Raw genomic sequence first — 17157 nt, forward strand, 5'->3', positions numbered from 1 at the left:
TCCAGGCGACCAAACAGCTAGCAACAGATGATGTTTGGAGTTCCTTTTTCTGTGTTACATGACGGTATCACAGAGACACACAGCTTAACTGATTTATATCAAGTACTCATCTTGTGTTGTTTTATTATGGCGAGATCATCAGGTAATACTTGGAAAAACATTATGATATATGGATGTAAATATCTTGTCTTTTTGCATGGCTTGTTGCACTTTTATAATTTCTACCAATAAAATTGATTTCTTTTAGAACTGTTGTTCTAAAGAATTTATTTATTTAAATCAATATTCTTGTAAAACTGATTTTTTTTTTTAAAACGTTTTTTTATGGAAACCGATTGGGACAAGGCCTGAAGCCACTTGATGTAAGGAGCTAACAAGAATGAAAGACGATTATCACAAAGAAAAGAGATACTCATTAATCTTGAAAAGACCAAGGCTGTAGGTAGGAAGAAAACAGTGGTCAGGAAGAGAATTCCATAACCTTGCAGTTCTTGGAAAGAAGCTACTGGAATATGAAGCTATATTACAAGAAAGTATTAAAACACTGAATTGATGAAGACCTCTAGACCAATGAATTAAATAAGCTGGAACAAAGGAAGCAGAGAATAGATCAAACATTATGATAATATATTTAAAAAAAAAACAAACTATATTATCATGTTATATTTACACCAAATTCAGATTTATAATTTTATTCTATTTTATTTATTAATTTACTTATCAAATAAATACATACCTTTTAATTTTTTCCAGATACATCTGCCTTATTTTAAATGCTAGGTTTATTTATATTATCTTTTATATATACTAGAAACCCTTCCCAATATTTTTGATGATGAGGAAACTTTGTTTTTTTTAAATACTATATGTAAAAATTATTGAAATTAAACTATAACTTGATAGGCTTAATAAAAATTTTGATCATCAATATTATCGTTAATATTAATTGATCTGATATATCAACCATTATTATATATTATTAAAATATATTCTTAGCCTTAACCTATGATATTTTTGATTTCAATGAATAAATAAATTATCAAATATTAAATTCAATAATTTCAAAATAGATTATAATATTTTGTTTGCTTGATTTATTATTCCTTAATAATAAATTAAATACTAATTATCTCCCTTGCATTGTTTAATTAAAGAAATAAGATTATCTTCCCCTTTCTTTCTTCAGTTTTAAATTTAGCGTTTTAATCAAATGTATGCTAACCGATATAAAATATTCCATTAGCGTTCTTTTTAAAAAGAAATCATTTCATAAGTTGAAAAGCTACAATAAACATCCATATGAATACTTTGACCTTAATTGCTGATTTCAAAAGACGAAGAATTAAAAGGTAAATAATTATATATATTTATATATATATGTATGTATGTGTGTGTGTATATATATATGTATATGTGTGTGTCTATGAATTTTATTAGAAATATATTATTATAATATTATATTCAAACCAAATTCAGATTTATAATTTTATTCTATTTTATTTCTATTTTTAACCCATACTAATTTGCTTATCAAGTAAATACATACCTTTTATTTTAATTTTTTTCCAGATACATCTGCTTTACTTTTAATGATAGGTTTATTTATGATGTCTTTTACATATATTAAAAACCCTTCCCAATACTTTTGCTGATGAGGAAACTTTGTTTTTTTAAAAATACTATATGTAAAAATTATTGTCCATGGCTTAATGTCTACCACAATAAAAACATTGTTTTCTGAAACGATCGTACAAATTATTGACTTTGTTGTTGTTCCTTCTTGTGAAACGGATTTTTAATTTAATTCTAATTCGAATTTTAAATTATCAATCACATTACTGAATATATATATATATATATATATATATATATATATATATATATGATGGGAATAATGGAAATAGTATTCCGATGAGATAGAGACATAAAAAAGGGACAAACCAGGTTATGTGCTCAACAGTTCATCTTTATTGTATTTATTTCATCCAGAAGTCTTACAATAAAGATGAAATGTTGATGAACACATAACTTGCTTTTTTTCATTTTATATATATATATATATATATATATATATATATATATACATATATATATATTTATTTTGTTTTTTGAACGATAATACAGTTAAAAAGCGTTTTCGATCTTGAAGATCTTTTTCCTTAGAAAATCGCTCATATTTTATTTGGATGTAAACAAATATTATTTACAAATCAATAAGTATATACATATGTCTATAGAGAAATAAAAAGAAAAAAACCGAGTTATGCGTTAATCTTTATTTCAAGACTTCCTGCAGATGAAATAAAGACGAAACGTCGATTAACACATACCACGGTTTGTTCCTTTTTATTTCTCTACTTTGTCGGAATACTATTTCAATTATTCTCATCATATATATATATATATATATATATATATATATATATATATATATATATGTGTGTGTGTGTGTATTTATTCACTTGTGTTAAGCATCAATGTCTTACTTGAAGAGGTCTATTATATGTGATAATTTCCATAATATATTTCGAGGGAGCCCCTTTTTCAAATGGTGGATGTAACAGATATTTTTTTTATTTATTATATTACTTATAAAACAGTAATTTACAGACATGCATGTTTCGAGATAGTATCTCTCATCAGCATAGCTGGACTGTTTCTAGAAATTGAAACAGACACCATTAATTGCTACGCCACAAAGTCCTAGATCATTTTAAGGTTATTTTTATCGCTTTTTAACTTATGTAGATATTTTTTTTATGATCTAGGACTTAGTAGCATAACGGTTAACAGGTTAGATCATAATATACTTTTTTTTTACAAAGAAGCCACCACTTATCAAGGCCCTGAGGCAACTCGGGGATAAAGATTATTGTGTGTATTGTAATCAATGGGATAATATAGTAATCACTAGTAATGGAGATCTGATAAAGTATCTTACTTAAGGGGGCAGTTCATCAGGAGTTTGTTTATGCTGGACTTGAAGACATCCAAGTTGTAGTCAGATGGGAAACAGGCAAACGGAAGAGAGTTCCACAGGCGTGCACTTCTAAGAAAGAAGCTTTGGTCTCAGGTTTGAAGAAAGAAGACATGGTCTCAGGTTTGAACTAATGAATTCATAGCATTTGTGCCTCCTCAATGTAGATACTCCTGTCTAACCTGACAAAGCAACAAAATCCCACCCTTACTGTTGGGGTTGCTAGATACCAGAATGCCGTCTTCTAATAGTTTCTTCCCTGACTGCTAAACTTTAAAATTCTGTCCATTTGCCTGACTGTACTAACCTGCAAAATTTTAAATGTAACGTGAACAGACATCTTGCTGCTCAGCTCCCCCCCTTAAAAAAATTTTTTTTTTAAATAAATAAACAGTAACATACATTTCACTTTAAGATTTTAATGCTAAGCAAACAAAAATAACGAAAATCAGCCACTTTACTAATGTTATAAAAAATAACATTTAAAATTTTTTTTTTAATTTTTAATTTTTTTCTTTTCTTTTTTTCAAAAATCGATACCATCAATCAATTTAATATTTGCTTTTATCATTGATGTAATCTGGAACAATTTGATTGCTTTCCTTAGCAGAAGTTCTTTAATGGTGAGCAACACTGTCACAAGAAAAAAAAAATCAGGAATTTCCATATGAGAAAATAGAATAATTCTTTAGAAGTTCAAAGATTAAAGATTACATAATAAGATATGATGTCACAGACAACAAATCCGAAAAGAGATGTGCCAAAGAAAAAGAGAAAGATCTGCCTTTAACGTCCTGTGAACTGAATGCGTTAGGACATTTTTAGAAACTAACACTTTGTGCATCTCTTCTGGGAAAAAGGGAAACTAAGAATAAAATAAAAAAGAACACAAGCTGGCGAGATACTATCGACATCTCTCATCCCAAATATTAGGACATAGGGGAGAAAGAGAAAAAGAAATATCACAACAATAAAAACAGAGAGGAAATAAGTTTATCAGCAGAACAAAGGTACCAAGGTACACACAAGATAATCAAAATAGGATTGTTAATCAAGGTACGGCAGTGAATGGGGAAAGGACTGGATATATATTTAACAGGTAGAGGAATGGTAATTAATTTTGTGACAGTTTATGACTGTATGGACAGTCTTAAGTTTGCAACGGTTTATGACAGAATTGAGAGGAGTTGTGAGTTAGACACAATGGAAGGCAGGCCATAGCTTAGACCAGGTAGAGCATGCTTTAAGAGATTGAGATAAGCCGACATCAATTGATGAATATGGCTTCGACAGATGACTAAGATGAAGACCTTAGCATCTAGAGGGTCAATAGTGTCGCACACACACCCAAATTGCAACTGATATTTGCATAATGTCTTGGAATTTGTTTCTTTTTGTGTTTTGGTTTATATTATCTTTATACTTGTGAACCTCCTCAACAGCTGCCAAGGTGAGAGATGACAATACGGGCAGAAGAGAAAACAAAGGAGAAGACCATGGAAATGAAGTTGAGGTCGGCATTTGTTGTCGAGCAGAGAACCATGTAGCCTCACACAAAAAGATTGTATAATTGGTAATCATAGACTATAAGCATCACAGATCTGTTGTCTGCAATTACACGCTAATGCAAGGTGATTTCTTTAGAGATGGCAAACTTTAAATTGACAATTCTATTTTCTTTAACTGCAGATTTTGCAAATACCGGTTATTTTGAGCTCAGCTTGGTTTGGCAGTTCATCATGTGGTTTCAGCATGCCACACAGTGTGTGATATGATCAATTTATTGCAAGAAAGATTTGGTAAACTAATAACTTCACAAAATGTATCCATCAGTTGGCCACTTTGTTTTTGCAATTTAAACCCATTACATTATTTTCTTTGGGGGATATGTAAAATCCCCTATCTACATGGATAAATGAGATACACTAGACAACGTAGAATACAACATTTGTTGTGTTATTTCCGAAATGCAGCCTAATTTAATGCATAGAGTTTATACCCTAACACACGCGATCTACGGGGGCCATATGCCTGAAACTGAATTTAAATTATAATTGCCAAACATTAATCTTTGGAATAAACCATATATTTGCATAGTAAAAATATTTTTTTTTTGTGATTTATTTTAATTTAAAATTTGCTGTTTCTAAAAACGACACCCTATACTATTAAAAAAGGTGTGAATGCACAATTCATCTCCAGCAATGCGCAAGGTAGAAATTGTGACTTGTGTTACACTAATTGTATACAATTACTCAGGGGATGTGGTTTGCTTGAAGTATTACATGTGCTCATAATGGGAACATAAAAAGCTCTCACATCACAAGAAGTGGAAATATGCCAATGTTGAGAAGTAGGACAGAAAGAAGCGTCTTTTTATTTCTGTTATTTACTTAGAGTAAATCCAACTTTTTTGTAATTTTGATTTTTTCATTCTTTTTCAGATCTAGTAATGGCATTCACTGAACGAGAAAAAGCGTTTTGTGTGTTTGAATTTGCAAAAACTAAATTATGGACACTTGTTCAATGTGCATTTTGCAAAAAAAGATCTCACACCCTGTGACTTTTTTTTTTTGTGTGGTGATTTGTGAAAGGACTAGTCTTATGTTTCCCATTCCAAGAGACATGGATGAGCTGAAAGCCCAAATAAAAAAAATCTGTTGCAACCATTGACATGCAATGCTGAGACTAGCAAGAATTGGATTATCAGCTTAGTGTGTGTCATGTTAGCAATGGTGTTTGCATTGAACATCTTTGAACATTCCATGAAAAAATTGAGATTACAAGCTTTCTGAATATACTAGATGTGTTTTTATATCCTTAATAGTTTTTGGGATATTCAATGTTAAAATGAGCCCAAGAGTGGGGAAGATATGGGAGTAGATAGGGAGAGGGGGTGGGAGAGATACGAGAGGAGAGGGGGAGGGAGGACGAGAGATAGGGAGGGAGGACGAGAGATAGAGAGGGAGGACGAGAGATAGAGAGGGAGGACGAGAGATAGGGAGGGAGGACGAGAGATAGGGAGGGAGGACGAGAGATAGGGAGGGAGGACGAGAGATAGGGAGGGAGGACGAGAGATAGGGAGGGAGGACGAGAGATAGGGAGGGAGGACGAGAGATAGAGAGGGAGGACGAGAGATAGAGAGGGAGGACAGGGGAATAGAGAGGGAGGATGGGGGAATAGAGAGGTAGGATGGGGGATAGAGAGGGACGAAGTGGATAGAGAGGGACGAAGTGGATAGAGAGGGACGAAGGGGATAGAAGTAGGAAAAGAGAGAGGGAGAGAAAGATCCGAAATCTTTACTTCACAAGAGTAGATTGTTCTTATTATTTCATTGATAGAAATGTCATGAATAAAATAATCAAGATATTAATCGTAATCCAAAAATTCCATAAGATAAATCTGAAGATCATAGGTTACATCGACTGAAATGCTGTGAAAATGACATTCAAGATGAGAACAGTAGTCCGAAGTATCCAAATGATACTCACTCACCAATATGATCGACTTAATATAAAGTTTCATGTTGTCTTTCACGTACACAAAAAATGAAATCAAAATTGAAAACATTAGTGAATGAAAATCTGCCCTCTTATTAAGTTGTCTGTTTTTATACATGGTCAAAATTTGAGGTTTTTCTTTATTGATTGACTATTAAAAGAATAATTTAGCTTGATCTCTATTTTACTATGACTCATATTATGAAGATTCAAAGTGTTAGCTGTTAAAATGAATATTATATGAACAATAAAATTTGCACTTCTATATCATTTTTGAAAGGTTTTTCAAGAGGTAATTAGATTTTACTCAATGTTTAGACTGGCTTCAGCTAATACTTGTTGCTTCCATTATTATAAATTTTCAACAAGATGACATGATACATTTGCAAGGATTTTTCATTTGGTTAAAAAGCTTCATTTTCAGTTATACAATGTGCCATTTGATTTCCGGACCAATAAAAATAGCAAATTTCTACATTTCCAACAAACTTTTCATTTACAAACTGAAATATTATGTTTGTAAGGGTTTTTCCATTTGTTCAAAATTTTCATTTTTAGTTCTACAATGTTAAAATCTTAGATTTATTGACTACTAGCATACAAAACAAATTTTCACATTTCCAACAACAAACTTTGAATTCAATTGTGCTGCCAAAATAAATTTGGTATCAATTTTTTACTCTTTCACCTCAAACAAGGGATATTGCCACTAACAACGTAAGGGGGCTACTAGTTGGGGTCATGTCTAACAGGGGACTGTGGGGAGCAGGGAGATATTTGTTTACATTAGATTTTAACTTCTGCAGTCAGGGAAGCAGAAAACAAAGAGGGAATTCCAAAATGTAGCAGTTTGAGGGAAGAAACTATTAGAGTAGGAAGCTTTCCGGTATCTAGTGACCGGAATAGTGAAGAGGTGAGATTTTGCTGCTTGTCAGGAGTATGTATGTTTAGAGGATACAATCGCGATAAGTTCATCAAAGCACATTCTATTAAAGTACTTGCAAAACAGGCACAGACATAAAATAATGAGCATTTCAGAGAAGGTGTCGTTATACCATTACATTTCTTCCTTGAGGGTCTTAGGCTGAACACCAAAGATAACATGCACATTCTAGGTGAAGCCCTCTATCAACTATGTTGCTGCAGGCAGATTATACTTGTGGTAGATAGACTGCACATTACCACACAAGTCACACGACCCTGACTATTAGAAAACAATCTCAACCACACTAACTGACCTGTCAGATCATCTGAGCGTTCCTCCTTGACCCTTCAAAACCATTTTATTTGGTACAAACTTTATTATTATTATTTGTACCCACTAGGAGTTTTCACACAAGGCATCATCAGAGATTGTTTTTGTTTACTGTTCCCTGAGATCTGCATGGCAACAAGTCTCTATAGATTTCCTCTTCAAGGCAACTTCAAGGCTGTCATCAAAGCCAAAACCAGGTTTAAATATAATGAAGATAAAATTTTGCTCTCTAGTGTTATTATACTAATAGTTTTAGAAAAGATATCAATTTGTCTACCCTCCCCCCCCCGCCCTCACAGCTAACTATTAATAAACTAGTACAGAAGACTTGACTCAAGTCTTGATGGTGGAGTCTAGTAGTAGTTTGCACCAAAATCAAAAGTCTAGACTAGAGTTTCCCATTGAGGTCTGTACTGCCCAGCAGAAGGGGAGGGATGTTACGAGACTTCAGGTGGGCGATTGCCAAATTTATCATATAGGGGGGTCCTAAATGCTTTAGAGGGGTGTTGAAAGAGTTTCTAGTAACATTACTAGGAGGTTCTCAACCCAATTATTTTTTTTTTGATTCATAATTCATGTGGAAATTCACTGCATTGCACTTACTTTTCATTGGAAAAATTAATTCAAGAATCACACACAGTAATTTTAATAAAACTTTATGACTATTCAATCATATTCATTATATGAATTATAGGTCCACAGTTGTAGTCTAGGACATGTCATTCTCTCCTTATTCCAGCATTGCTTCTCATCATTCCTTATCCTGCATAAAATATTTTTAGAGTGCTCATTGTCCCTTGATGGGTGGATAAGTCCTTCAAAATGGCTGTCTGATTACTATTAATAGTTGATAAGGAAATTAAATTCCAAAACATTTTTTTGACAATATCTTACTAGTTCAGTGAGAATAGACAAATGGTTGGTTAAAACCAGAAAACCTCATCAGGCGACTTAAAAATGGGTGCTTTCCATAGAAGAAACCAGTCTTTTTTTTTTTTTTGGAGAACTGGTTTCTTCTGTGGAAACCAACCATTTACTAAGTCACCTGCCGAGAACTTCTGGATTTAATTGATCATTTATCTGAAACATTAGCATGTCCAGTGTTGCAACCATGTAAATTTATTTATATATATATATATATATATATATATATATAAATATATATATATATATATGGCAGCACAGCAAACTCATGCTAGAGATTTACCAGGGTCAGGAAAGTGGGATTGAAAAGTCAGCATCCCCGAGGAGGAGCACTGACTCACAAAAATATGCCTAGGAAACCCCAAGACATTCTTTGGCAGGGGTGCCTCAGACAATTAGCAATAGCCCCTTCTCAAAAAAAGAAAGTGAAGCCTAGGAGAGTTGACTTCCTAGAACTGCACAGGACCAGTATTATACTGCAATCACGAGGTTGTTTGCACAGCAACCGAGAAGGCTAACATGCTTACCAGTCGATTTGCATCCAAGTCTACATTGGACTCAGCAAATCACTTTCTCCTTGATTTTCCTTTGTGGACTGGCACCACACTAGATGATCTGAAAATCACCCCTTCTCAGGTGCAGGATATCATAAAAAAAATCCCTGACGTCTTAAAAGCATGTGGACTTGATGTCATCCCGGCTGTATTATTATAAAATGCTCTTATAAAAGTTGCTACAGTTCTCTCCAAACTTTACAACAAATGCCTCAATGAATCTTGCTTTCCTGACTGCTGGAAAACTGCTTATATGGTACCAGTTTACAAGAATTCTGGCAAAAGAACGGACTCATTAAATTATCACCTTCCACTTTTCGCCAAAATATTTGAGTTCATAATTAACTAAGCTCTAGTCCATCACCTTACAGCTGCTAAACTTCTGACTGACCAACATTATAGGTTTAGGCAAGTTCGTTCCACAGCAGATATCCTAACTAATCTCTGAACATATATACTATACACTGGACAAAGCAGGGGAGGAGAGGGTAGAGCAGTAGTCCTAGATATATCTAAGACTTTTGACAGGGTATGCCACGATGGTCTTCTCATGAAAATCAGATCCTATGGTATCACTGAACAAATATTTAACAGAATGAAATCCTTCTTAAATAAGAGAGGAATCCAGCTTGTCCTTGACGATCGTATATCTAAACAGAATTATAAATGTATGTGTACCTCAAGGGGCAATCCTTGGACCTTTATTATTTCTAATATTCATAAATAACTTCCCTTATCAACATTGTCTCTTAGATGGGTATATTTGCTGATGACACCACGCTCTATAACAGGCACGAGGGGAGAATGAATGGACATGTGTAAAGCAATGGCGGAAACCCTAGAGGAAGACCTGCAGTCTGTAGTGGAATGGGGACAAAAATGGATAGTCACATTCAATACTGCCAAGATTAAGCTTGTTTCCTTCAATAATTACAAGAAACGTTCTCAAACACCAATAGCTATGTATGGCTAAAGATACATTACTTGAAAGTACTTTGTTCAAACTCCTCAGCTTTATGTTCACAGGGAACATGAGTTGGAACAGATACATCAAGGGCATTGCTAAGGCTGCTATAAGGAAGGTGGGCTCTCTCTACCGTGCTAGAAAGTTACTTACACCTGAAAGTATTCTGTACTTCTATAAGGACACCATTAACGCATGTATAGAGTATTGTCATCATATTTAGGTTGGTGCATCTGCTACTTGTCACTTGTCAGGGTTCAAAAGAGTCGCAACCTGATAGGTTCTGAACTGTCATCTAAGTTTCAACCACTGTCCTACCGATGAAATGTCGCATTCCTCTGCCTGTTTTACAAGTATTTTAATGGTGGATGCTTTGATGAACTACAAGCCCTTGTACCTCCTTAACGTAAATACCCTCAATAAATCCGACAAGCAGAAAAGTCTCACCTCTACACAGTAGAGATCCCTAGATGTAAGGAAGCCTGCTCCCCTCTAATAGTTTCTTCTCCAGAACCGCTAGATTCTGGAATTCCCTCCCGGATTCCAGCTTTTCCAACTGTACTGACATGCAGAAGTTTTTCGTTTTTTTTAATTACATTTTGACCCCAAACAAGACACAGTGCCACTTTGATACAGGGGGCTACTATCAGGGACATAAGTTAAGGGGATACTATGTAGGGAGTTGAGCAGCAAGATGTCTATTCACATTACACTTCAAGTGTAATGTGAACAAACATATATATTATTCCTTAATTGGAATTCATTTTTTAGAGATGAGCATTATATGTTAATTTTATTTTTATTTCGGACTATTAGTCTCATCTTTATTAGTTGTTGTTTTTTGGATCTTTTTATTGGTTCACAACGTTTCGGCCAACTTCCTCTGGCCTTCGTCAGGTGGTAACCGCGATGGATAGGAACTTCGAATCTCCCAACTACATTCTCAGCCATCACTGCCATCCGTAGTTGTTGTCGTCTCACCACATTGCCAGAGGTTAATTGGTCAAAAATGTGGTGAGACGACAACAACTACGGATGGCAGTGATGGATGAGAATACAGTTGGGAGATTCGAAGTTCCTATCCGTCGCGGTTACCACCTGACGTAGGCCAGAGGAAGTTGGCCGAAACGTTGTGAACCAATAAAAAGATCCAAAAAACAACAACTAATAAAGATGAGACTAATAGTCCGAAATAAAAATAAAAGTGAACAAACATCTTGCTAGATCTTGTTTGAAATTCTGTGCAGATTCCTAGAGTTTGGCAGAATGCACTTGAAAAAGGTTGGAGGTTACATCGATTGAAACATGAAAATCAGAACAAGATGAGAATAGTAGTTTAAAGAATCCAAATAATGCGAATTATCAATCCTCATCTTCAAAATTTAGAAACGTAATCATAAAAGCATATAAACAAATGACAATATTTCACATGAAAAGACATATCCAGATATATTTGTAAATTACAGAAAACTCTTTGGTGCAACTACATTATAATAACGAAATTTGGATAACAAAAAAAAAAAAAAAAAAACACGATTTAAAAAAAAGAATAAATAAATGACATTATCTACTGACTTTTTGTGTCAATTTCAACTAAAAGCAACAATGTATTTTTTTTTTTTTTTTTACTCGGGTTCACCCCTAACAAGGCATATCGCTACTTGAACGTAAGGGGCTACTATTTGGGACCATGTCTAGAAAAGATTAAGAAGATGTTTGTTTACGTTACATTTAAACTTCTGCATATCAGTACAGTCAGGGAAGCAGGTAATAGGAAGGGAATTTCAAAGTCTAGCCGCTCGAGGGGAAAAAAACCTACTAGAATAGAAAGTTTCTGGCAATTAAGGACCTCAAATGTGAAGTGGTGAGATTTTATTGCTAAGTGGGTTTGTTGTGGATATGTATATCGATGGAGCCCAAGTGCAATGAGTTTATCAGAGCACATTGCATTAAAATATTTCTAAAACAGGCACAGAGATGCAACATTGAGGTGATGGGGCAGAGGTTGAAACTTAGTTGACAAAGTGGGATGTATTAGATTGAAAACTCTTTTATACTCTATCCAAGAAGGAGAGACTAGTGGTAGATGCACCAGCCCAGATGTAGCAACAATACTCCATGCATGGGCGAATGGTGGCCTTCTAGAGGTACAGGATACTCTCAGGTATGAGTAGTCATCTAGCACGATAGTGGGAACCCACCTTCTTTGCAGAAGCCCTGCAATGTCCTTAATGTATTTGTTCCAGTTCATATTGTCCACAAATGTTAGGCAGAGGAGTTTGAAGGAAGTATTCTTAACTAGGGTGTTATTTGTTATGGATATAGGCAGTTGAAGAAGCATCCTGTAATTGTTAAAAGAGAGCAACTTCGTCTTACTAGCATTAAATGTTACCATCCATTTGCGGCCCCATTCCACTACAGTCTGGAGATCATTTTCCAATGATTCTGCCATTGTCTTTGATTTATGTACATCTGTTTTTCCCTTGTGCATATTATAGAGCGTTGTATCATTAGCAAATATACCCATCTTGGACACAATATTATCAGGGAGGTCATTTATGAATATCAGGAATAATAATGGTCTAAGGATTGACCACTGAGGCAATTCCGCATTAATGTTATGCTGCTTGGATGTTTAAGAAGGCTCTAATTATATTTAGTATACGTCTAGTTATACCGTAGGATTTAATTTTCATTAGCAGCCCTTCGTGCCAAACTTTGCCAAAGGCCTTGGATAAGTCAAGGGCTACAACCCTGGCTTCGTCTGCCTTATCCACTCCATGGTAAATGCATTCAGAGATGACTTAAAATATCTGCAGTAGAACGAAAAACCGGGTTTGTATTACTGTACACATAGATTCAAAAAAGTTGTCAGAAAACAAATATATAACAAATAAATGTTATCAAAGGCAAGATAAGTTACTTTTCTGCCAAACTGGATATATTTTTTGTGTTTTTATTCAATGTAACATATTTATTCAGCTCGAAAAACATACAGTGTTTACCGATGTATTCGAAAATTCAAGATGGCGTCTCACACCCTCTTTAACACGGTAAGTTTGGGAAAAGGTGTTATAAATAAAAAACTATACAAAATACTATTAAAACCCCGCCGAATATATGTCAACCTATGTCACGGTAACATATATTGAGCGAGTTTTTAATGGTATTTTATCCGGTTTTTTATTTATAACACCTTTTCCCAAACTTACCGTGTTAAAGAGAGAATCAGACTCCATCTTGAATGTTCCAATACATCGGTAAACACTGTATGGTTTTCGAGCTGAATAAACATGTTACATTGAATAAAAACACGAAAAATATATCCAGTTTGGCAGAAAAGTAACTTATCTTGTCTTTGATAACATTTACTTGTTATACATTTGTTTTCTGACAACTTTTTCGAATCTATGTGTACAGTAATACAAACCCCGAAATCCATAATGTTTGTCAGAGAAGATTTGCTTTTGCGAGGTAGTGGACTAGTGTTTGAATAATTACTACTTACTTGGCATACCAGAATATTTAAATATTACCACATTATTAAAAAAAGCACGAGTTTTCGAGCTTTATCATAAAAAAAATCCTCGCCATATTTTTGGAAGAGGGGGGGGGACACGTGACATAACAAGGGAAGTAACTGTTATACTAAAAACAAGGTAAATAACTCATTTATGATTGTTAATGCGCAATTTATTAAAAAAATTGGAAATAGTCACATACTATTTTTTATATATATATATATATATATATAGGAGTCACCACTTATCAAGGCCCAGAGGCTATTCGAGGATAAGGGTTAAACAGTGTACAGTAGTCAATGGGACAATATCATAGTTAGAAGTGTAAATTTGGTAAATTGGATTACTTCAGAGGAACGGCTCATCAAAAACTTGTTTACGTTGGACTTGAAGACGACCATATTGTAATCAACTGGAAAGCAGGCAAACAGAAGAAAGTTCCACAGACGTGTAGTTCTAAGAAAGAAACTTTGTTCATGGAATCTATGTTTAGGTTTAGGCATAGATAAAGAGTGGGGGAAATTATTGACAGTGTTTTCAGCTAGACAAGTGTTTCTATTGACAGTTTTTCTCGTGACAGTTTTACAAGGGGGGACCATAGATTGACGCTCAGATGAGCACTTGCCATGAAAATAATGATAAAGCAGAGACAGGCTTGCAACTTTTCTTCTGTGAGAGAGGTTGCAGGGAAAGAAAAGAGTATCCCCTACTAGGCCACAAAGTCTATTTTGAACTGGCAAGGCAGGATAAACTGCTTCTAGCAGCTCCTGCCTAGATGTAGCAAAAATATTTAATTCTTAGTTGGTTGGTTGTTTTTGTTTTACGGCATATCAACCCTTTTCAGGTTATTTAATGCCAAATCCAAAGATTCAGAAGAAAAATTTTTTAATAGAATATATTTGTTTTCAAATCGGTTCCTATTTAACCCATAGTTGGGACACTAACAGTATTAACATTTTTTCCAGCGACCTTGGTAATGGATTTGATGGACGTGTTCCATTTCAGGTTAGGAGTAAAGGTCAGATTCCATTTCAGGTTAGGAGTAAAGGTCAGATTCCATTTCAGGTCAGGAGTAAAGGTCAAGCCCAAAAGCTTGTCAAAACATGGAGCCTACCTAAAACGACAGCCATTCATTTCAAATGATGCCAGATGGGGACCACAGAGCGTTGATAATGTAAAGATAGAAGCTTGGTTTAAGAGTTATTAAAAGTAACCAGCCACTTCTTTCCCCATTGTACCATGTGCTCAAGATCAAAGGAGAGAGAGCATCAAAGAAAACTTAGTCATTTACAGTCTTAGATGTGCTGCCATAGATGGTAGTGTCATCAGCATAAATGTCTACCAATGATCTAAGGATGTGATTTGGAAGATCATTGATGTAGATCAGGAAGAGAGTTGGATCCAAGATGGACCCCGGGGGGATCCCAGCATTAATACTATGAGCTTCTGATTTCTACCCATCAACTACTACTCTTATAAACCTATTAGAGAGAAATGATTTAATAACATTTCCATTTTTAACATTTCCAGCTATACCATAGCTGGAGATAAGTAGACCTTTATGCCATACTCTATCAAAGGCCTTAGATATGTCAAGAGCAATTGCCCTAGAAAGGAAGCCTCCATTGAGAGATTCGCTAATCCTATGAGAAATAATTGTAAGCACATCTGCTGTAGATCTAGCAGAAAGGAAACCATATTGCATGTCACTAAGGTTATTTTTGTTGAGGTAGTAGACTACTTCTCTATTTAACACAAATTTCAGTAACTTACTTCATTTACCTCCACTTTGCAACTCTCCGGTGTATTTTTATTTTATTTTTGCTATTTTTTGTCAAAAATTGTTTTCTTTAATAATTTTTTTTTCTACCTTATGACTATAACATGACAATCGAGTAGAGGCCATTGGGTTTGCGTTGAAATTTAATATAAAAAATTTTGAATTTCGTTATTATTGTGTAGTTGCACCAAATCTGTTTTTTTAAAAAATATATTTTTCAAATATTTTTTCATTTGGAATAAAATTTAAAAAACATGCTTTACTTACATTGAAACTGGTTAATACATATGATATACAACACAATAATAAATAGATATAATAATAATAAACAATAATACATATAATAATAATAAACAATAATAAATAGATATAATAAACACCAAATAAAAAGAAATATGAAGAAAATGTAAATAAAGAAAAATCTTGTCAAGCCCATTTATATAAAAAAATTAGGCACTTATTTAGAATGAAACCTACAGAAAAAAAAACCTTTAAAAACTGAAGTACCCGCCACAGAATGAAGGTGTCGTATTCCAAAAATCACATAAATTGTTCAAATAGTTTTTTTTTCTAAGAAAATCAAATTTTATTGAAAAAAAGAGATGTAGAATTTTTATCTATCAGGTTTTATAAATAAAGGGAAGACAACTGAATTTAAACTATCAGGATCAAAATCAGCCTTGTAATGGCTACAATTTCCTATTAAAATCATTTAAAAATCATAAAAATTGATTTTTATGTAAGAAAAAAAAAACAAAAAAAACTACTTGATCAATTTATAGAACTTTTGAAATATGACATCTTCGTCCAGTGATGAGTATGTACATCATTAAGATTTTTCTGGAATTTATTATTTTTTAAAATAGGTTGAATTCTAAATAAACATAAAAAGTGGAAACAGAGAACTGTACAAAAGCGAGAAATATTAAAAGCAATGGTGACACAAGAACAACAAAAAGCCGCAAGAAATAAGAAAGGACTAGGCATTAAAAGAAACAATTAAGCATTAATACTAGGTTTCACTAGGAGAACACTATTAGTGGCTTCTACAATACTTGGTTTGTTTTCTAGTTGTATACATATAGGGGATAGAGGGAGGGGAGAGAAACAGAAGGAAATAGAAAGAAAATAAAATACAGAATTGTGGTGGGGAAATGAGATACAGAAAGGAAAAGAAACCAGGAATAAAATAAATAAAAAAATTAGAGAAAAGGAGGAACAGGGGTGAGGAAGAGAAGAAGAAAGTGGAGAATCAGAGAAGAAAGAAAGAAAAGTTGGGTATAAAAGAGAGGGAGATAAAAGGTTTGTAAAAAGGGAGGAAGCAAAGAGGGAGGTAAAAGAGAAAAAAGAGAATAATAGAGGGGAAAGAGAAAGAGGGGAAGAGAGAGGGAAAGAGGGGAAGAGAGAGGGAAAGAGGGGAAGAGAGAGGGAAAGGGGGGAAGAGAGAGGGAAAGGGGGGAAGAGAGAGAGAGAGGGGGAAGAGAGGGAGGGGGAGGAGAGGGAGAGGGGAGGGGGGAGAGAGAGAGAGGGAGGGGGAGAGAGAGAGAGGGAGGGGGAGGAGAGAGAGAGGGAGGGGGAGGAGAGAGAGGGGGGAAGAGAGAGGGGGAAGAGAGAGGGGGGAAGAGAGAGAGAGAGAGGGGGGAAGAGAGAGAGGGGGGAAGAGAGAGAGAGAGAGGGGGGAA

At 34.3% G+C, this 17157-nt stretch overlaps 1 protein-coding gene across 1 annotated transcript in view; it reads right to left on the minus strand.

Annotated features, from left to right (window-relative positions):
- LOC145268358 (synergin gamma-like) overlaps positions 1-17157 on the minus strand; it is a 171221-nt gene that overhangs the window by 36268 nt on the left and 117796 nt on the right. The gene's annotated exons all lie outside the window — the stretch shown is intronic.

The sequence above is a fragment of the Euprymna scolopes genome, chromosome 43 (genome assembly GCF_053919585.1).
Source record: "Euprymna scolopes isolate OS-2025 chromosome 43, ASM5391958v1, whole genome shotgun sequence".
NCBI lineage: Eukaryota > Metazoa > Mollusca > Cephalopoda > Sepiida > Sepiolidae > Euprymna > Euprymna scolopes.